This window comes from Taeniopygia guttata, chromosome 5 (genome assembly GCF_048771995.1).
Source record: "Taeniopygia guttata chromosome 5, bTaeGut7.mat, whole genome shotgun sequence".
NCBI lineage: Eukaryota > Metazoa > Chordata > Aves > Passeriformes > Estrildidae > Taeniopygia > Taeniopygia guttata.
In genome coordinates, this window is record NC_133030.1 from 37,386,191 (window position 1) to 37,409,630 (window position 23,440).

The window sequence follows — 23,440 nt, forward strand, 5'->3', positions numbered from 1 at the left end:
GCTTGTTCTAGAAATTTCAGCAACTTATCATCTACTTGCAAAAACCATGCTGAGGTTCACTTGCATTTAAATTTTCACTTGCATTTAAAACAGTGAGGGGGGCAGTTTGAATTTGCACTCTCAATTCGGTTTTTATTTGTTTATTTGAAGGACAAATGACTTGTTGATGAAAAGATTTGCTACAAATAGTCACTTATATGTGTACTTAGAAACCAGCAAAGAATCCAAGTCTTCATACCTAGTGACAGTAGTAAAATTGCTTCACATTAAAGTAGTCCCTTAAAATGAAAAAAAAAAAAAAATCTGTATGAAGGTGTCAGTTCAGTTAAACAATCATTTTCCTAAACTCCAGCAAGGATTAGTTTTTTTTTTTCTGTGCAGAAATCATGAGCTTACTAGATAAATATAATATTTAAGGTTAGCCATGTTCTCAATAGTCTACAAGGAGAAACACATCAGAAATGTAGTTACTTGCATGGTGAGTTGGTCTGTGTGAAGACTGTTATGGATGGATAATAATTTTTTTAAATGTTTTGGAAACACAAGTCATGAAATTATGAATTAATATCATGTCAAAACAAGCTTGAATAATGGAATGATGACATGGGGAGCAAATGTAAGATTGATGATCTTGTAAAGCGTCCCAATGAACAGGCTTAAAAGAGCTGAAATACTTCCATCCCACACCACATACATCCCTAAAACTTGCAAACAACAGCTCATTTTTTCAGTTTACATATGAAGACAGGTTGCTGTGGTGTTTTCCCAAGCCGATGGGTAATCTCTCTCCATTCCCTTTGGTTACATGTGCCTGCTGTTCTCCCAGTGCCAGCTTCAGCGCTGCAGGGAGATGTGGGAGGATGCAGTGTGGGTCTCTTTCAGCGAGCAGAAAGAACTAAACCCAAAACAACCAATGTAAACCAGCTAACAAAAGCACCAGAAAATAACTAAACCCAGGCTTTTAGGATCTGGAGAAACAATGTCCAGCTGAGTACCTCAGGTTTAAAGGATTTATGCTTTGTGGTGCTCCATCTCCAAATGACAGAGTGCTGTGCGACTCAGGACTTCAGACCCTGGAAGCCTGAAGATGTGTTTTAAGCAAGAAATCCCTGCTTTTCTGGAAATGTTTTGAGATATTAAGGCTGACATTTTAAAATGAGGCAATGAGAACTGTGGGGCTGTCTCTAGTGAGTTAAGGAGCTAAGAAAGCAAATTTCTCCTCTTTTACAGAAACACTAATCACAAACATTTTAATTTCTCTCAGATAACAGCTTTAATGCAAAATGTCTGCCTTCTGTATTGTAATGAAGAAAAATTTTGAATCTCTCAGTTACGGTGATCCTAAGTTTGTTTTTTTTCTGTAGTTAATTTTAACTTTATATCTGGACAAGAAGCAGGCTTGAAACTACATTTCTGAGCTTCATTCTTTTTTTCCTCTGCAGTCTGGTTTGCAAGTAAGGGAACACTGATGCCAGTGAACCAGTTCTGAGATCAATCTGGCTCACTATTTATTGATAAGGAAAGAAGAGACTTGACAGGACAAATCTGAATATGGCATTGTGTCAGAATAATGTTTCAATTAAATGCTTCTTAGCTTGATGTTTAAGAAAGTTTTCATAACAGGGCTGTAAGATACCAGAATTTAAACACACCTGAAGTTCAAAAGTCTCAAACATCTGAGAATTGTTGTTCCATTTCAAGCAGAAAAAATTTATGTTGAATGATGTTTCTGCTCCTATGACACACTTAGTAAGAATGGTGCACTGAATATAATGCTTGACTAAGCCCCATTTTTAAAATGCTATTTTTGCTGTTGTAATGTTTTAATAGAAAAAAACCAACTTTTTTCTGTTGCAACTTTAGTTGCATTTTTAAGCTAGAATTCTAAATTTTAAATGAACAATCAGTTTCTTGAGTTCCTAATTTCAAAAATTGCAAGCAGTCCATTATGACATCTGCCCCCTCTCAACTGGTCTTTCTCAACACGTAAAACCTAGGGGGCTAGGTTATTATAAAGATGTCCCCTCAAGACATAGTTCCTTCTAGAGAAGGCTGTTAGCTGATGCATGTAACAATACAATTGTTTGTGCAACACTTAGGCTTGGTTTTGTGTTGCGAGCTCTCTTGCTCTTGGCTCTCTGTGGCAAGAAATTGAACAAGCAAATCTGCCACTTCTGTCTGTTGCTTCGGTGGTGTGTAGAAGATTCGACTGGGTACACCTTTGAGTGCATTTCTGTGAACAGCAAAATACTCTGTGCCAGTAGCTGGTGCTCCAGAGTACACAGCTGGCATCCCAGGCTTTTGTAAAGCTCATTTAACTTCTGCCATGCCCAGAAAACGGTGCTAGTTGTGGGGCGCTCTCTGAAATGTCCGTAGATTCAATGCATTTCCTTGAAAATTTATTTCTATGCAAATTTCTAGTTTTGCAGGTGTTTGCCAAATGCTTCTGCTTTAATTGGTTTGCAAGTCCTTTTTGTTCACTGCATTCTGTGCCTGAAATGGAACCCTATCCTTGTAGGGGTGGCAAAATTACTAAAACCAAAGTGTCTGAGTCTGGTTAGGCACTTCATATTTATTGAAATGAATTTTCCATTTGTAAAAGCAGTACTTGGATATCTTAATTGCAGATGGTTTATTTCCTTACCTTGTCTTGAGGCCTTGAGTTGTGGTCAGAGGTACCTAATATAACAACTTACTATGCTTGGAAGTGTATTTATGCAAAGGTAGAAAAAAACATAACCTGAAAAAAGCTAAACAAGATTATTCCTAATAATCTGTTAATGGGCTAAAAATAAGAGCTAGGGCTTAATGAACTAACTGGGAAATAAGAGATATTGATGTTTGATAGATACTCTTCTCCACAGTAAATTTAAAGAAATATGAATGAAACATTAAGAAAAATATGTTTTCCTGAAAATAGCATTTTAAAACATGAAAACTGATTCAGCTGGGGTATTCTAAATGTTAGCTAGTTTTAGCTAAGTCTTTCTATGTTATTCCTGATAGGATTAATACACAAACACAATAATTCCCATTGCAGTCAGGCTCTCGCATGAGGAGTGTACAGAGATTGTAGCCGTGTAATTCCCACTAACTTCAGTGATGGTATTTGCTATGTAACATTATTAAGGGTCCAAGAATTTAACGAGACATATTGGTGTCATCTATGCAATGAATGAGATGAAAATTAAATTGAATCATGTTCATTTGACAGCCATAATTTTAGGCTCTAAATGTATGCTTACATATGTCTTATTGTCATGTTGCAGTATACTAAAGGCTCTAAACTATCCTTAATTGCATGTGAAGAACTGGGGATAGCTGCTATCCTAGAATAGGTACTGTTCCCATAGCCTACTGATGTTTTTAAGAATGGATATGCTAAAATAATTTGTTTTTCCAGAGGCATCAATTACTTTCCTGGATGTGCAAAACCAGAATTTTAAACGCACGCCAAGAGCTTTACATTCTCAGATTTCTGGGGAGAGTGAGGGAGCAACTATTTTCAAAATTCTTTATTGCTCTCCCTAATGAGTGTTCAGCTTTTAGAATCATTTGAGAGCATCAGAGAATTTTTTTGTTAATAGTTTTTTCATGATAATTTAGAGCACGTATATCACAAAGGATCCTGTTGCTTTTTTTGGTGGAAAAAGGAGTGCAAAAGTAAGTAAATATTTAGTATGTAGTCTTATTTTTAGGGTTGTGAAGAAAATCAAAAAATGTAATTTGGCTTCAGTATATTTCAAAATACTCTAACTCAAATTTGTACTAGTCTGCCACAATAAAATATAAACAATGCAGACAAGTGCTAGTGACATAATGCAAGGAAGTTTTCCCATGCTCTTAGTCCATTTGGTGAAGTGAAGACATGGCAGGGTAAATGACTAAGTATTCAGGTTTGCTAACATAGCGGATACTCTGGATCTTATATTAAGTTTGTGAAAATGACTCATATTTTTGACTGCAGTGAAGCTAGATCAGTGGCACAGATCCAATCCTCTCTCCCTATATATATCTTACATTGCTTACTAGTTATATTAAAATTCTAGGGAGTGTTTTCAGAAATGGTAGTGGTGTTCTCAGTCTAGATACATATTACTGTGTTGTAGGTATTCATTTAGAACAATAACGCAAAACTAAGAATGCTTCATGCTGCAACACAGGAGTTAGTGGATACAATTTTTAAAATTTATAATCAACATTAAAACTCTATGTTTCTTTATGTTTAACACCCTGTTTGAACTGGTTCCCTGTTTCTAATTTTTGCCAATAATAATTTTCAGTAAGATGTAGAAAGGTTAGAGGGTTTTTTGTTTGAAGTGATAACAATTTACATACTTCTGCCACAGTAGTGAGAGAAAGAAGGATCTGTCCTTCAGTCTGCTCATGGTATAGTTACAAAAAAAGAGAAAAGTATAAACACTGAATTCCTGAGCTTGCTGTGAGATGGAAGGTCATTAACAGGGCACTTGAGCAGATTGGTATTACAGTCAATTGAGACGCTGAAACATCCTAAATGGCCTAATGCAGCAACTAAGTGCTTCTTAAATTCCAGAACTTTTACTTGAGCAGAGTATTCACGTCTAAAGTGAATTTCCATTTCCTTTAGTAAATGCTGTTTTTATATAGTCACAGTTGAAGAGGCAACATAGTGTAAACACAGCAGTTTGATTCTATCTCCACAGCAGCACTAAACTAATTTGTCAAGTTATAAACATGAAATCTGAGTCTCTGCTAAAAATATATTTTCCACGTTGAATTAATAGAAGTGGCAGGAGTTTGTGTGTTAATATATACATGCACTGTCAATATAGCCTTGTCAGACTAATCAGCATGCAAATAGGAATGGTTTCATCCTTTGGGAAGTCTTACCATTATCCAATCAATTCATCACTATAGAAAGGGCAAATTAGATTTCACTTCACTTTATGTAAATTTCTCAGGAAAGAGGAAAATACATGGTATTTTATTTTGTTTATAGCTGGTCTAGTAATAAATTTTCTTTAGATTTTACTTATACTTTAAGTAAACTTTAAGCTATTGTTTGTAGTTCTTTCTATGTCATTCAGAAGCTGTTAGACCTTTATTTGAGGGACAATAGAGAAATTTTCCCTCAAATGTGTAAATTCCTATATGAAAGATGATATCTTCATGATTCTTCATAGTAAATAAAATGACCTCATGTAGTTTTAGTTGTGAAGACTACTGGTGGAAGAAAAGGACATCTAATCTAGGAAAAAAGAGCCTTTTTAGTTAGTTTCTGTGGACAGATCAGACCAAATGCAGCAGCTGTTGAGTGATCACAATAGCAAAGTCTGAAGCTTTCAGAATGCTAGCACTCTATTTGGCAATACTGGATGTACTGGCATGCTTGCATAGGAATCATATTTCCATCAATTAAAAATATGTTCTTTTAAAAGTTTAAACAGTCTGTGAACAAATACGAAAAAATATCCTAAGGTAGGCCTGGGATGTCTAGCAAATGGCATTTGTTGAGTCTTTCTGTATTTTTCTATTCCTAGCTCATTCCTTTAGCCAAGGTTATAGTATTTGTAACAGAAGACAAAAGAGAATACATGGCAGCCCCAGCTGTCCCAATTTACTTAATTTAAACACCTTTTGGGACTGGGTTTGAACTAAGGCTGTGATTTAAAGTTGCTGAGAGCAGCATCCCTTTTGCTGACTGTGATAGAAGGTTATCTCAGAGGAGGGGTAGCTATCAAACATCCAGGAAAGAGCAGAAAAGCAGGTGCACCTTAGTGTCAGTTCTTTGCCTACTTGTGTGAGTCAGAGAGCTCATTCAGTGTTTCACAAATTACCACTTATATGTGTAAAAGATTCCCACATTTTATTTTGTGTAACAGTGCAGACCTCAGTGAATGAGTGCAACTATGATCTGTTCCTTTCCTTCAAGTGAATCTTTAGCAAGTTTTTCCTAGTTTCAACAAGCAGGTTCTAAACGAGGTGGGCTTCCCTTTTGGGTGCTTACCCTTCCAAAGTCTGTTGCTGTTACAGACTTCACAAGGATGGCCTGAACAATTTGAAAAATGAAAGGCTCTCATGCTTTAGGGACCAAAGCACAAATCCAGTGATGCACTCAGGTGTATTAAGGTTACTCACAGGTAAACCTAGAGGTAGTGCTATTAGTCAGATCCTGCTCAGATGCATTGCTCTTATCTGAGGCCATATGCTGCGCTAATTCTATGTAAAGGCCAAGACTAGGGCAGAGTCGGCTATTGTTAGTAGCTTTCTCTTTTTGCCTTTCTTTGCAATAGTGCTGCTTCACCTGGGAAAGGCAGAGAAAAGGAGCAAGGAGGAATGTCTGTCTATACAGTAAATCAATGGAATGAAAATAAAAACATTTTGAAACAGTGAGATTTTTAAAAAGTGTTTCAAAGGAAGGATAAACAGATATCTAAATGTACTCTAAAACTCTGTCTTATAACTTTTGAATACTTGAAGCTCCTTCATATTTTGAAAGAGAAAAATAAGTTCAATTGCTGTACTGTACATTTTAAATGTGAAATCTATTAATTTAATAGAAGGGTCTTACTTTGATTCTAAATTTTACTTTACCTGGATAGGTACTTTTGTCTACTTAATTATCTGAATGTGAGCACATTTTCCAAATGGTAAGACCACAATCAAGTTTCAAGTAACTTTGACTTTTCTTTAATAGCTTGGTATTCTGAGGTACTGAATTTCAAAGATTCTTTTCAAGCTTCCAGTTTTGCACTCTTATTGGTATGTTTGTGTACTACAAATTATCATCTCAGTTTCTCAGACTAACATATTAGCCAACATTTTACCTTTCCAGAGCAGTGTTTCCCTTTTCTGGGAAGCCAGAGACAGTCTGTGTTTATATGCATAGCAAGGCTGATGTGCACTGGATTTATGGCACAAAAATGGATGTCCAATGTCTCCAGAGGCTCTACATCATCAGAGGTATATCAGATATACTGTGTCTTCAAAACTGGATAAAGTAGTCCCTTACTCTGCTGTTTGAACACCTTAAAATTTGACCAGAGATGCTTGTACCCATGGCAGGAAGTGTAAAGCTGGAATTACTAAAACAAAATACAAAAAACAAGTGTGGGGTAAATGACATCTGAAAACCATATGTTCAGGCTCAAACTCAGATTCAGGGCTTGTTTGGGTGTTTTGTTATGTTTTGTTTTCCTAGGTTTTCTTGTGGGTTTTTTTTGTTTGGTTTTTTTTTGGTGGTTTTTTTTTTTTTTTTGTCATTTAGACTCTTGTATGGGATTGATTTAATAGATGTAAATAAAATCCTACCTAAAGTGTTTGTGGTTGTATCTGTGTAAGATTGGTGGCCACTCCTAAAAACAGCTATGATTTTAAAAATTTATATATTTTTAGCTGTTCACTAAAAGCTGGGGGAGAAAAGACAGACATCCAGAGTAAGCAATGTTCTATGTCACAACAGGAAATACTCTTTATTCTATTCATTTGTCTCAGTGGGAAGAAGTCTGTGGAGGAAGAGGAGTTTTTGTTAGATAGCGCTCAAATCAGCAGCCATGTCTGAGGATGGTACCGTCATTTGCTGTTTACCAGCATTTTTCAGTTTGTACATCTTGAGTCTAAACTGATACTAAAGTTAGTGCCAAATCACATTGGTCTGCTGGCATATTATGGTGCAAAATTAATTTCTCAGAGGATATAATTTCAGTTATCATGTAACATTCTGCCTATCTACTGATTTTTTTACTTTTGGGTCTCTGCACTTCTTGCCCTACCGTGGTTTGTTGCCACCTATTACATCTGTAATAACACAGTTTACTGCTAATAATTTGTTATCTTCAGTAACAGATGATACACCTTGAAGAAACATCATGTTCTTCCAGTAGTTTCTCTTATGTCTTTTAATCTATATCTCCTCCATCTTTTACTATACATATTTTTAAAACCAGTAGATAAACTACATGACTTTACTTGTGTCGTGGTTTGACATGGAAAAAGAATTTTCTCGGAAGGAAGAGGTCAATTTGGATATTGACCAATTGAAGGTGGACACGCCTCTGAGAACACCAAGGGGTTGAAAGCAGAATTCCCAGGAGAACTCGCTCTCTTTGGTTCTGGTCAGCGTGCAGTGCAGCCTCTCCCCTGCCCGGCCACGAGCTGGGTGGGGGAGGGGAAGGCCTGACTGAGGTAAGGCCGAAGGGCGGAGGGGACTGAACCGGGCTGGCCCCTGCAGATGGAAGGGTGAAGAAATCTGGGATGTCTCCGTTCCCCTCCACAGAGTCTCTCTCTCGAGAGAAAGAGACAGCGACAGTTTTGTCAGCAGTTCACCGCGGGGAAGGAGAAGAGCGGGGGGGCTGCAAGGTGCCCAGCCACCTGTGGGAGCTGGAGCCTGGGCAGTGAGCCATCCTTGGGAGTCAGGACTTTTAACCCTTCCTGAGAAATTAAAGCTTTGTGAAATTTTTCTCCTCCTCAGTTTGAAAGAGAGGAAGAGAGACAGCTTGGACCCTGGGATGTAAGAAGGAGAAATTCTAGGTGGGAGGAGATGATGGAGTGGCTTTTGGCTGGACCTTTTCTTGGTAGCCACAGATGGAACCGATCTTCTCCTCCAAAAGAGACTGTATTTTAGGAGGATGCCGGTGAGCCAAAGAGACCATGCTTCAGCTGGGAAAAGACAGAAGTGGAGCGAACAGAGAAAACTTAAGGAGGTTTGTGGTGGTGCCCCCTGTCTTAGAACATCTCTGTTCTCGGATTCTCGGCCCCAGGTGAAAATGGGGGGGACTGTGGTCCCAAAAATGAAAAACTGAATTGTTGTTTTTTCCCCTCTTGGCAGGGCATCCTTGAAAGGAAAAATCCTAAAAGCAGTCTGTCCATCCATGCATTGGTGGTGAGAGCACTGTGCATGGAAAGGAGAGAGTCACCATTGGCAAACTTTTTTCTCCAGGCGGTGCCATGTGTGACATGGAAGCACAGGATGTAGCAGCTGTGTTTCTTGGGGGGTCTGTGGCACAGGAGGGGCTCCTCTCTCCCTCAATGGACTGAGAATCAATTGTCTGGAGGGTGGAAACTTGATTGGGGTCCAGGTTGTGTCTCACTGTGGTTTGTTGGAGTTGGGTGGTGGGAGGAGGAATGCTTTGGAAGGTTTTCATTTTGAATTTTGTGTGTGTTTTTTTTCTTTCTTTTTCCTTTTATAGTAGTATAGTAGTAGTAGCTTAATAAAGTTTTTTTTTCCTTGTTATTAAGCTTGGGCCTGTTTGCTCTGTTCTCGATTGCATTTCACAGCATTCAGTTGGGAGATTGCATTTTCATGGGGACACTGGCATTATGCCAGTATCAAACCATGACAACTTGAAATTTGATTTGGATAAACACTTCAGGAGTTTAAAAAATGCTTAATAAATAGAATAAAAATTGGAAATAATTATTAAAATCCTGAATATGTCTGCATGTAAGTAGATGTATTCCCATTATCCTTAAAATATGGTTTCTGAACGACTAATAAGCTGTCATATGACAAGAAAATAGACAGAAAAAAAGCTGGTGAAAAAACTGGTGAATAAAAATTCAAGATGGATTATAAGAAAACATTTTAAAAGATTATTAAATGTCTTAACTATGGCCTCTTACAGTTATTCTTAAAAAACATGTAATTTCTGGATTTCTAGTTCAGGGGGTGGGGGCGGTGAAGAGCAGACTTTAGTTCATCTGACAACAGCAGTATTTTCAAACCCTAACAGGAAAATAAAAAAAAACTTCTCAAATTACATTAAATCATATCCCTTGGATGTCCTTTTATGAAGCATGGTCAAAAAAGGAACAAAATACAAAGACCAGCCTGCTTTTTTGGCCAGGTCTGAGAAACTGAAAATGTTTACTACCAAAGTCCATGTGTTACACTTATTACAAGTAAAAAAAAAATAAAAGGGAATAAATTTCCCAGTATAATTTAGAAGCAATGGATTTTCTTCAAACCTAACTAGTTAATTTTCAATAACTTCCTTGCTGTTGCCTGTATGCAACACAGATGATCCAAAAGTGTGTTTAATTTATATCTGATGAACATTTTACTACAGTGTATTTTTATAAGGAGAGATCAAAAGCAGCTATGAATGGGTAATCTACCTTTTCTGATAGAACCTAGGGACAGTATTACCAGGAAGCAAGTGGTTGTAAAATCTTTAGGGCCACTCTAGTTTATTTTTTGAAGAAAACCTTGCTTCTGTTTTGCAGAGGGAAAGAGATAAAAAATTTGAGGACTCTCCTGTAACCACATCATTACTACAAAGTAAATGGAGTTTTTTTTCTGCTGGATGGTAAACTTATGTTGAGAACAGACATAGCCAGCAAGAAAAGTCTTGAGATCAACTCTCATATCTCATCTCATCTCATCTCATCTCATCTCATCTCATCACATCTCATCATCTCATCATCTCTTTCTCTGCAGAGTGAAATTAGCACATTGTAACCAGTTTTCATCATGGTATAGGTAATGTATATTAGGTTTATTTTTCTTCTCTAAGTGACCTTCTAATCATTAAAGATCAGCAGAGCAAATGTATGGCTGCCAACTAACAGGACTAGGTTAACCAAACCTGCCAAAGTTCAGGAAGTGTGGATGACTCTGAGACACAGGGCATCATTCTTGGGACTCTTCTGTGCAGGGCCAGGAGCTGGACTTTGATGGTCCTTATAGGTCCCTTCCAACTCAGGATATTCTATGAGTTTAATCTAGGATTTGATGCGTAGTATGTATGTCCTTTTATACAGCCCACAGTGCAGGATGCAGTGATTACACTTCCAGTTTCACAACACATCAAAACAAGACTATAATGTTACTTCTCACATGATATTAGATAATACAACCACTTAAAAAATACCTTAGTGGTTTCATAGAACCAAAAGACTTGTGAAAACACCACATAAGACAAAACATGTGAGCAATTGGTTGAAATTAAGCACCAATAATATAATAATTTTATTGGTAGAGGAGCGAGTATGTTAGACATTAACTATTCCTGACTAATTTTTGTATTATAAAATTTTACACTGATCTGAAGTACTACTAATGTTCCTATTTAATAAAATCTAGCATTAAAAATATCTCATGAGGGATTGTATAATCGGTGTCAGTCATTCATTGTCTGATACAATTATCAAAATTCAAGGTAAGTTTCAGAATTTGAAAAACAGCAGAAAAATAACATTAGTAAATTTTTTCCAGGGATGAGGAATTCATAGCCATTAAATTTATCTCTTTAAGTCACACACACAAACAGAAAAAAAGAACCGAGAAAGAATTTTGTTTCCTTGTGGATTAAAACATTATTAATAAAAATTTATGAGACACACAATTTGTATAAAAATTATGTGACTAAGACAGGAATGAACAATTTAAAACAAATCAGTTGGAATAAATAGCTTTTATAAAATCTCAAAACGGTGTAGGCTGGGAGGACCACTGGAGCTAATCTAGGACAAGGCAGTTCCAGAAGGCCACCTAGAACTGGTTGTCCAGGACCGCATCCCCGTGGTCTTTGAATATCTCCGAGGAGGAAGAGCCCAAAGCTTCCTTGAGCAACCTCAGTCATCCTCAGAGTTAAAAAGCATTTACTGATTGGAGGGACTCTCCCTCTGTTTGTGCTCATTGCCTCTTGTTCTGACACAGGGCACTACTGAAAAATGCCTGTCTCTGTATGCTTTGCACTTTTCAGCCAGGTATTCATAGACATTGATAAGATCCCAAAAGAAATTAGAAAATTACATGGGAAAAATAATATATTACTTAAAAAGATAAACACATCTCAGTTTCTTGCTGCATTGAAGCTAAATTTATGGACTAATTTAATGGGGTTTTTTATTTTGTTCTGAAAACTTCCTAGAATATTCTATTGCTTCTAACAGTCTTAAATATCCTTCTCCCATACTTATAAAATGTGGCTTACAGTAACAAATCTAGTGTCAACAAAGCAGGTTTTGTGCTATATTTCCCAACAGAGCATCAAGAAAAGACACTCTGCAATTGATGAAGTAGAATGGTCATGTATCATAAAACCAGTTCATCTGTAATCCTTCCTACCTTAGCACCCCTGGAATGAGACTGAAGTCATTATACTCAGGCTTTTGTGTGCTGGTGAGTACATAGCCTTTCTGAAATCAAGGGTGTCACTTCTGTATTCATTTAGCTCTTTTGTTGGACCTTTAAAAAGTGATTTTAATGGCTCTTTGAAGACTAAAAAGGAGTAAAACTGGTAAAAAATGTACATTTTAAAACATTTAAATGGGTCATACACTGAGCAAACTGTTCCTAAGTGAATTATGAATTTAGCAAATTTTCCTTTCTCCCAAGCCCACGTAGATTCTGTCAGGAATATCCATGAATAGACTTTAAGTAGTTCATTATTTTTAATTTAATTTCAATACTTGCAAGGGTGTCATGTACATATATCATCAGACTGCTGCAAATTTACAGGCTGCTTGGAATGTAGAATCCTTTACCATCCCTGAGATATGAAGACATTTTTTGTTCTTCGAAACTAGTCTGCCTTGGGCCCTGGAAAATTATCATTTTAGAGGCGCATATGGAAGGAAAGCTCATCTAGAAATCAAGAGCATTAGTTTGTCTACTTTGACTATTTAAAGCCTATCTTAAATATCTATGGGATATCCTGATACACTTTAGAAAAATCTAACTTATTGTCTTGGGCTTTTGCTGAAGAACCCTTCCTGATTAGGCTCTCTCCCCCATTTTAGTTCCTCTCTATCCATGTATTTTATTCACTTCAAGGCCTGTGAAGAATTATTTGGGATCTTTTTTTGTCACAGTGGCATAGATTGTAGCCAAAATCAGGTTTTTGACCTCCTTTAATGGCTCCCAGCTTCTTACAAAACAGATAGGAGATTCTAGTCTTATCTTATCGATCTGCAGTTCTGATCAGTAGTTATTTGTTTCTTTCCTAAGGTATCATTTGTCCTGTTAGCATTCCTAAAACATGAATGAAAGAAGAATAAAGGTTAAAGAGCTTTCAGGATGGCTGCAAAAGGCAAGCTCTTGCCCACATATAGCTATGCATCAGATTATTAAAGAACTTGCTCTCCATTGGTATTTGTACTCAAATACAAAACCCTTCCTGAATTTTTACTGAGCAATTACTCAGAGCAGTAAATGCCATTAATGTAAAACTGTGGCTCTCAACTGCAGAACTCATCTAAGTCAGCTGGTGGTCAAAGTAAGGTGGTGAGATCAAAAAAGGGCCTACAGGGATTTTACGGGGATTCTCAAGAAAAAAATTCCCTTTCATGTTATTATTTCTCATAATGATTGTGTATTCTGAAAATGTAACAGCTTCTTGAAAGGTAATGTTCTCCCCTTTAGCACCTTTCTTTAAAAACAAAAAAAAGAAATGATGGGGAGTAGGAGAAAAAGCCAGCAAGAAGTTGTGAAATCTGTTTTGTGGTGAAGTACATTGTTGGATAAACCCCTGTGCATGTGGTATTGTTATAGTGCCTATTATTTGTTCTGTAGAAACTAGCAGCTCTGTATTTGCAAAATATATAGTTATGGACTTTGGAACATTTATTTACTTGGATGTCCATAATGGATCTGAATAAACTGCTGTGTAAGCACGCATTCAAGCATTTTAAAAAAATGCATATTATTTACTTCATTGACCATACACAAAACCATGATGGAAGCACTATTGTTTAGCCAATACTGTTTTGAGGCCATGCCAGAGTAATAAGTGAATAGGCATTCATAAGTGTTTCTAAAACATATATCATTTACCTGGTATTAGGAGTGTAGCTTTTCAGAAGTGCTCTAAAGTGTACATTACTAATGTATTTTCCCAATAGTGATTATAGTTAAACACTTGGAATTTTTTCTTATCTTTAAGAAAAAGTACCTCTGAAAGTGCCTTGAAAATTTTTATAGCTTTACTGTGAATACAAAAATAGGAACTGCTGTATCCAATAAGATGAATGTTGTTGTTATTACTATTAAGAGCAATAGTACAGTGGTGTTTAGAGGCTGCAGGTGATATTAGGGTCCACTCTGGCATGAACTGTGCAAATATGCAGTTGCAGTACTTGCAGTTTCTGAGCTGATCTTTAAAAATGCCATTTAGTTAACCGACTTTCCTAGCACAAAAAGGTTTAGTCTAGCTATCTGCTTATATTCACAACAGAAAAGATAATAATTCTTAAACATTTTAAAGAATTTGTTTAACACATGCTAGCTTAATCTCTGATGTAGGTTTTCATTATTCATTTTTCAGTAATATATGTAAAGAAGAGCATAATTTCTTCTCAAGAAATTAGTCTTACCCCGAAGAAGAAAAATAATTGTAGTATATTCATATTCTGACATACTAAAATAGCTTCATATTTACTGAAATTAATTAAGTGTTGATCAGATGGTGGCATTTTCTCATGTTTTCTTATCACTAGAACCTTCAATCTAAATGTTTTATTTTTACTCTGGTCCAATGTAAGCATAGTGGAATATTGTTTTTTGGACTTAAAACTGTCTTCAATAAGTAGTTCTTCAATAAGTGACTCTAGAAATCCCATCAAAAATCTTTTCTTTTTATCTAATCACAATTTTTTCTGTTGCACTTCAGCCTTTGCTTTTATTAATCACATCAGAAAATCTGTTTTCTTTGGCATTGCACTTCAGAATATAAGAAAAATGATCGATGCTCTTGCAGCTACACCTAAACCATATAATTTAGAATTTCCTTTCAAAATCTCCAACTGGCCATTTTGTTTGGAGAATACTTCATAATATTCATCCAACATTTTCACAAGAAAATCTTTCACATTTACTATCGCTCTGCTTCTTTGATTCTATAATTGCCTTCTACAAATGTTACCATTTTTACCTAAAGATAGTTGCAAGTATACCAAAGTCAAATACATTTCACTTGATAAGGGTATGTGTGCAGTTTGTATCAGTTCTATTAGAGATATGTAGCCAGATGTTATCCATTTTAAAGCCATACAGGGTTTTTTTGTGTTCATCACATTTACTTTACAACACTTTCAGTGTTTGACTCTTCTGTTACAATCATAATAGCAAAACAGCACAAAAACAATGTCAATGGATTCATAGCTTACTAAACAGAAAACTTATTTTTGCATAGCCATGTTTTCTAAAGGTAGAGCTGTAGATGTAGGTAGAACTTTTCTATGCAGTTCCAATTTAGTATTTTATGTTTCTTCAGGCTCTTGATTCTTGATAGAGAGTGTCTTGAGCCAATGTTCTATATTCAAGCAGAGGTGATTATGCATAAGAGCTGCCATTTGTTGCAAGTGCTTTTCTGAGTATATAGACAGTGCTTTCCTTTTGGACTAGTGCTCCGTCAGTATTTAAGCTATTACACAGGTAAAGGTGCGATCACCTTCATGCCAACTCTAATGAGTGCTGCACACTTAAAAAATTTCCCGTCTGTTCTTACATATCATCCTGGAGACTGAGGAGACTAGGACCTTTGAAAGCACTTACCTTCTGACTACTGTCTGCATTTCATATGACTTGTCATTTTTTTTTGTCTTCTAATAGTTTAGCAGAGGAATCCATTGCAACAGTATACAATGCACGGAAGACAGTAAAGAATATATAGAATGTGGTACTGTTATTGCTTAAAATTTGTGGATCTTTATTTGAATGTTTTGTTTACTAGTCATCAACACAGACTGCTGCATAAACCATAACCTATACAAACAGGCACAGGTATATAAAGTAATTAATTTTAATTCTTACTGTTAAATGACTGCTTATTCATGCCAAATGATTTGGTTACTTTGTGCAATACCAGAACAAATATCAGTTACCTTACATCAACTTACCGTGGATTTCTGCATCAGGTTAGAAAATATTTAGTTTACAAATATATGAACACATATAACTTTGTTTTATACTGACAATATTTGCATAAGACAGTTACTGATTTATGTCTTTACTTTTCCAATAATAAGAACTTCTAAAGGTGAAAAATTGTAACCATAAACTTACTTGATTGGGCAAATATTTTTTTTTCTTAAAGGTTGTTGGTCTAGAAGTAAATTTGTTAATTATCTTTGGGAATGGTGAACTTGCCTTATGGGAGGCTTGAGTGATGGCAGAGAGCTTATTGGGGGTGTCTTGAGAGCCACTTCCTTGACTTCTCTTGTCTCTCTCCAAAGACATCTTGGCAGTGATGAAATACTGGCAGTTTGTGATGATAGTCTTATGAAATGAAGTTATAGTACACACAGTATGGTTCCTTAGTGTTTTGTTGCTAAGTAGTGCTTGTGCATGTTTAATCCCTTCCTTGAAATTTCCAAAATAGAAAATAGACACCTGGAGGGAAGGAAAACTATTCATCTCCGACCTGAAATATGTTTTCTTACATTGCTAAATAAAGGACTACACAAATTCCCTTATTTACACACCCACATTATGCCAACGTACATGTTAACCTTTACAGTTGGCAGAAATTGGGAGACTGGCTGCCAGTTTCTGTTTTGTATAGATTGATGTAATCAAGCATGGCATTGCAGTATGAAATATGTAACAAATGATGTTAGAGTATATCGCACCAACCTGCAGTGAGCATGAAAGGAGTGTTTCAGAAAGACAGCAAAGGGCTTATCTTGAACCTTGCTTTGTTGTATGTACCGGGGAAGAGTGTGAACAAACAATTTTGTTTCTGTAGTGGCATGAGAGTCTGCAAATGAGATCTGCAAATAAATAGAAAGAGGAAGAGGAAGAAACCCTAAAAGGGGGAGAATAAGTTATTTTGATGTCATATATGTAGATGTGTATTATACCAGTAGAACAAAAGCAGGGATGATGTTCTACCCCTGCTGGAACCAGTGGGTCAAAATACCACTCAAATGTCTTTAATGGGATGCAGTCCTAAAGACAATTTTCCTCAAGACACTTTATATCCATTCTAGTATTCTTGCTGCCAGCAAAACAGCTTTACTCCACAGTGCAGATAACTTTTCAGATCTGTCCTTAACACAAGATATTTGAGACAGCCTCTGTTGCTAACCTGCTGTAGTGGTGCTAAATTCCAGAGGAAAAGACTCAGCAATCAGTTTAATAAGGTGCTGGCATAAGCACAGTTTCCAGTGCAAAGTAGAAGGAAAAAGAACAGATAATCTTTGAAAGAACAAAGCTGTAGAAAATGGCTTGGAAAGATGGCTTTACACTACTTAATTTCCTTTTGCCAATGAAAAGTAGTTTTTTTTTTGGGGATAGGAGAAGAGCTAAGACAAAAATTTGGAAAATATGTGCATTTCTACACAACTGAAAGGAGAAAAAAAGCAAAGATTGATACTTGGAGAAAAAAATTGATTCTCTTTACAGTGACATAATGGCTGTATGAGAAACTTTGGAGACTATTAACTCTCAGCTCTGGTAGTCTGTAGTTGTACCATCCAAAATGTTTTCTCAGGAACCAGATTTTCAAATCTGAGACATTTAGGAAAGTGAGGAAGCTGAGATTTAAGAGCATTTGTATTTAAAGATGGTCCAAGTTGAAAAATTAGTCTACTTATTCTTTTTCATATTTTACTGTTTTCTAACAGTACAAGAGGAATTTTAAGAATGTGTTTCGCACAGTGAAGTTGTGTTTCCAGAAAATCGTTGTATGATAATTTATAAGGATGTAAAAGTGAAGTTTAAATTTAAAGGTCAGTTTTCCTCTCACTGTGGTTCAATATGCCCATTGTGTAAATAGTAAGACTTACATTTGAGTTGTCATTGAGTTGTTATTTCCCATTCAGCTTGTGGCAGCATTGCTCTCAGAGGTTTAGGTTTTTAATTTTTTGGCATTTCTAAAATAGCCATGTTCTGTGACTTGTTCTTGTTTCAGGAAAAGACTGATGCTGTTCTCCCCCTAAGCTGTTTAGTGCAGCATGAGCTTGGAGGAGCAAGCAGAAGACAACAAGCTTTTGCAATCCATTTTAGAGAGTAGTTGAAATATATTCCCTGAAATTGGCAGCTATGTGCCGGCCCCTTCCATCTGCAGGCACTGGTACAGTTGGCAGTTTCCACCCTGCAAAATCAATCATGCCCCTTCCAGATTAAAGACCTAAATAATGTTCATGCATTTTAAGAGCATTTTTTAATTTCCTGATATTTATAACAACACTTGGGGAAACTTGACACTGAAATCTGTTTCCCAACTGCATTTGTTTTTCCCTCATGTGTGCACACTGATTCGCTGTTGCAAGATTGCTCATCAGTGCTGGGCTTTTTTTGTTTTGGGGTTTTGCTTAGTTTTAAGATGAAGGATTAAAGCACTCATTGTGTAAACAAATGTGTATATATATATATTTATATATAAGATTAGTTTAGGAAGCACTGAGTCAGTGCTAATGATTTCTTTCAGCTTTCCAATACTATGTTTTCAAAAGTGCCTTAAAATGCTAACTCTAGCTCTTCTTTTGTTACACACAGCGAGTGAAAAATGAAACTGAAGATGGAGGTTTTTGTGCTGACCTTAGACCAGACATCTGCCAGAGGAGTCACCTAGTACAAGCTCCAGCCCCATGCTCATAGTTAAAAGTGCTTTGGAAAGAAAAGTGCTAAATTGGTTCTGGGCCACTGGATGATTTTCCTCATTGTTATGATCTGTTAGGTATACTTTGCATCAGCAGTATCGTACAGGATGTTGGAATCTGGTCAGCCTCTTCAAGAGAGGAAAAGCCTGTATACCTGAAAAAGCTTGACCTATGTAACCAATTTCAACTAATGGAGAAATTTTAGGATTTAGATCTTCATTGGAAGTTCTTCTTGAATCACTGATATTCAGAAAATATGGTGCAAATATCTCAGTTAATAGCCTGACTTATGCAATTTCTACAGAAATATCAGTTGCAAGATTACTTACTATCTGCTATCTTACTGCTTGAGAATAATGTTTATGTTCACTTTGGTCAGATTCTTTCCACTCTGGAGAAAACGTGGTAAATTCCAGATTGATTATTAATTAAAATGGAATTAAAGAGTTTTTCTTGCATTTATAATTGGCCTTCTCATGTTGATGTTTGCATATTTTCAGCCCAAGTTTAATCCCTAGGTTACTTTTGGTACTTGGCAGCAGTGCCTTATCATCTATGCACTGCATATTTAGTCCCATTCCATGTGGAATAAATTCTCATGTTTCCTTCAATGCCAAGTTCTGTTAGGTGATGGTGCATTTGGTTGCTCAAAATAAGCAATTTCTTTCTAGTTGGACATGTGGTTCAGGTAAGAAGTAAGTAGAAGTGAATCTGGGTGACCTTACATCGATGTAGCCAACTTCGTTAGCTTAATTTAAAGATAATAGTTTGATTTCCTGTGTGAGTATTACTTCATTTTGATGTTTCATGTTGAGGAGTGCAGGATTAGATTCCCTTTTACCTATGCATTTTGAACAGTCCTGGGACTGTTGTAGCGTAAGCTGCAAAAATGTTTCTGAAGCCCTGATTATTCAGGAATATCTGAGGTGTTAATTTGCCTACTCTAAAATAGGTGTATGCAAATACAGGGAGGATTATATATGTTCCAGATGCACTATACCAACTGTGCATGCACTAGGTTATGTACTTGCCAAACAGAATAATTTTCTTGTAAAGTTGAGAACTGTTCTACAACATGATTCATGCCTTTTGGAAGCCTAAGAGTCGGCAGCTCATGTTTGGACCTGTTTGGTGAGCTGTAATTCTGAAAAATAATGCTGAGTATAAATCTTAGAGGGTTTGAATTGTGTATTCATAAAACCTGTGTGTGTGATAGCTCTATTACATGATTGTTTAAGAAGCAGTAGATGATGTGCTCCAAGATTGGCTAGGTGAGATTATATTGTCAGGTCATTAAATGGTACAAAGGAACTTTGTTTCCTAGTAAAACTTGAATAATGTTATAGGTGAAAGCACAGATTGTTTTAGTCTGAATAGTCTGATTTTTCAATTAATTTTTAGATTGTTATGATTTATTTCCTGTTCTAGGGTTTGAGTACATGCCCTTACATGGTTGAACGGTGTCTACTTTGATCAAGAGAATACAATTTTGAAAATCACACAACAAAGAATAGGAGAAAATAATGAAGGATAATTGACACTAGTTGATAATTAGCTTCTCTTTGCTCCATATTTGCTTACACTTTCACCCTTATGATTTTAGAGTACTTACTGTGAAGTCTCTGTGTACAGACTTCATAAAAATCCTCCATAAATTCAAATTCCACTGAATTTGGTGGACTGGGGAAAGGTGAGATTGTGTTCCACTTGTCACAGTTTCAAAAGTAGTTGGTATTAGAGGCATGAGCTATCAAATTTAATAAATTATTTCTAATTTCCACGATTTTAGTTATAAAACATTCTTAGAGTCTTCACTGCGAAGATACCGGAGCTTTTATCTAACAATTCTCATCTCCCTGGAGGGCAACATAATTTCTACTGGAGCAACACTCAAATTGATTTCTCAAGACAAACATCATAAGTCAAATATTGAAATTTTAGGTCTAATAATAAATAAAAAAATAATCACAATGTTGGTGAAATCAAATAGAAGAATAGAAGTGCTGCATAAATTGCCTTTTGGGTTTTTTTTTTTTTTATATACTTGGGAATATATGACAGGCTTAATTAATCTTTAAGATCTTTGGTAGCATCTTCAGATTTATTTACCTAGTCCTGCTGCTTATCCTAAGTGATTGCATCTGGTCAGACCAAAAAATTTCCTGTACCAAGAAAATTTGTTAAAGGACCATGTTGGTTTTTAATTTTTATGGTCATTATTAAAGCTTTATTTTGCCCTTTTGTCCAGTTATCTACCTGCTTGCTCATTTATAGGAAATGTAATTATTTTATTACCTTTTTTTTAGAAGAGTTTTGCATGTTTCATTCCTTTCTGCACTCAATGACTCCCCTTCTATTTATATGTGTCTCAAAGATTACCTTGCAGTGTTGTTGATAAAGATCTTTTTGAGCTTTTAAAGCATTCATATAATATCCCCAGTTACATGACCTACCTGGGTTTTTTTTGCTATTTTTTCTTGGGCCTTTTACTTCTCAAGAAAAACATGTTGTCACCTATGGACAAAAAAAAAAAAAAAAAAAAAAAGCAGTATTTTTTTTCTTTTTTATTATTTAAATTATTTTGTGTTTTAAGATATTTTCAGCCTTCATTTAAAGCACTCTAATAGACTGGAAATTTCTACCTAGTACTTATTTCTTAGGCTTTAACACAAGACAATGAAATACAGGAAGCAAATAGGGCAGGGGTTAGAGAGAACTGGGGCACCAATTTGTAAATGGTCTTATTTCTGACAGAAATGTTGATAGGTTTCTTTCCAGCCTTGAGAGCCAGTTGTGGTGGCTCCAGTTGTCTTGCCTGTGCACTTATGAGTGTCTGTCAGTCACTAAGATGATACATTTCTTTATCATGTGTGAGATTATAAACCATTATTTTGTGAGAGAGGCTCCCTATGCTTTTCCTAGTGTCTCAGCTGCTCTTTATAAAAGTTCTTCTGTCAAGGAATTCTTCAGACTTGTACAATAATGTATCAAGGTGGTAAACTCTGACAGCTTCAAAAGCTAGGTTTCATTTCATAAGGGCTTTTAAGCTGTCTTGGATATGTACCTGGCGGACGTTTCAGTCACTGTCTCTCTACTGTTTTCCTCTTGTTTCCTTCTCACATGCCATGAAAATATTTTCTTTTAAGTATTTACATGGTAACAGTCTTCCATGTGATTTTTTTTTTTTTTTGTTAGAAGCAGCATTTTAATGGGTAATTGAGAAGGAACACTTCCTTTCTCATTAGACACTGAATAATTTGATCTCTGGCTAATGTATTTGAAAAATAATGTTTCAGTGTGTCATGCTAATAATAAAGTATATATTTTCTTCCACAGGGTTACAGTTGTTTACACATTTTACTATCTCTTGAGTAGTATGATACAAAATCTTTTTATTGCAGTTTTGTTTGAGAAGAGTTGAGTATGTGAAGGAGCTGTCAATCAGCATTTAGTCATACAGTATCTATTTCTGTCCCTGTTCCTCCTAACACAGAGGGCTATTATTGTCTACATTACGGCATAGGTACTTTGGATACAGATATCCTTGAGGGGCAGGATTTATTATGAAAGCGGAGAATCAACACAGCATGAGACATAGTTTAAATAGCTAAATTTATTTACAAGTTCGGAAAGCTAAGTTAAGCAGAGGCTGCTTTTACACATTGAATTTTTCTGTCTACCAAGACATTTCTTCTGTTTTATACCTGAATTTCCAAGCAAGGCACTTCAAATGAGACTGTCAATAACTTTTATAATTGAAAGTATTTAAGGAAATCTTGATGTTATGTATTTCCAAGGCTGAGTCTTTGCCTGGCTAGGCTTTGCCTTTCAGCTTAATTTACATACTCCATCTGGCACAAAGCACTTTAGTATTTGTGATGTGGTGGGTACTTTGTGTACTCCAACGATATCTACGACTGGGAACCTATTCCTGAGACAACTTCTCCCTTTCCATCCTTGTAATTACAAATGCACTCTTCTGCACTCTTCTGCAAAAAAATTAAACTGAATAAAAATTAAACTTATACCTCTATTGTTTTACTTGCGGCTTAGTCAGGAAAAAAAGGAATTAAATGTTTAAAAATTGAATATATTAGTATATATATTCATAACATATTAGTATGATATTTGTAGCCTCGTATAGACATAAATTCTTACATATGGAGTTTTGTATAGGTTTATATTGGTTAAACAGAGCGGATGCACTCTCTCAGTGTGAGTTTGGCACTTGATTTTTGGATTCTCAACAAAACACTAAAAAAACATAACAGCAGCAACAGCAAAAACAATATTCTCACAAGTTGCGGATTTGACTACCAGTAATGAGTTGGAGGAAGTGGAAAAAAAAGCGTGTATGGAGGTATTACTCACTAACTTCCTCAAAAATATATGAGTTTGAAGAAAATTGATTTGGATTTTGAAGTGTCTATAAATGCTATCTTCTGTTTAAGTAGTACATGACCTTAATCTGTTGCTTAATCTATTAGAAATGTAATTACTTTAGCAGAAGTAGGTAAATTTATTATTGGCCACAAAATTAAGCACCACGCATTCTGCTATGTATATCCACTATTAGTTATGTTGTGTCACAGCAGTCAGAAAGCCGACATTTTTCAGATTCTCTTTTGGAAGGTTAAGATATACATTCAATGAGAAAGGCAAAATATTCGTCATAGGTGACAAGGTTTATCCAAGAAGAAATAGCCCTTGTAAAATCTATCCCTGACTTAACTTCAGATTTACAGCCACCATTTTCTGAGATACTGATACCGTTTTTTCCTTTCTGTTTCTATGCATCACTGTATATTCTCTTTAGAAATAGTCTCTTTACAAATATTCTCTTTAGAAATATTCTTTTTAGAACTGTAAATGCAACTGTAATACAAAATTTCTAACTGTAATAATGATGTAT

General features: G+C 35.8%; 2 long non-coding RNA genes across 4 annotated transcripts in view; one reads left to right on the plus strand and one right to left on the minus strand.

Moving 5' to 3' along the window:
- Nucleotides 1–23,440, minus strand: part of LOC121470102 (uncharacterized) — a 223,939-nt gene that overhangs the window by 51,048 nt on the left and 149,451 nt on the right. The window contains exon 6 of one of the 2 annotated variants that reach the window (XR_012056390.1): nt 20,152–21,042. The exons of the other annotated variant lie outside the window; for it this stretch is intronic. This is a non-coding gene — a long non-coding RNA (uncharacterized lncRNA). Of the gene's footprint in view, nt 1–20,151; nt 21,043–23,440 lie in introns of those variants that run through there. 2 annotated transcript variants of the gene reach the window in all.
- LOC115495544 (uncharacterized) overlaps nt 1–23,440 on the plus strand; it is a 252,952-nt gene that overhangs the window by 26,289 nt on the left and 203,223 nt on the right. For both annotated transcript variants that reach the window (XR_012056395.1, XR_005980699.2), the window contains one exon: nt 11,971–12,106. This is a non-coding gene — a long non-coding RNA (uncharacterized lncRNA). The remainder of the gene's footprint in view (nt 1–11,970; nt 12,107–23,440) is intronic.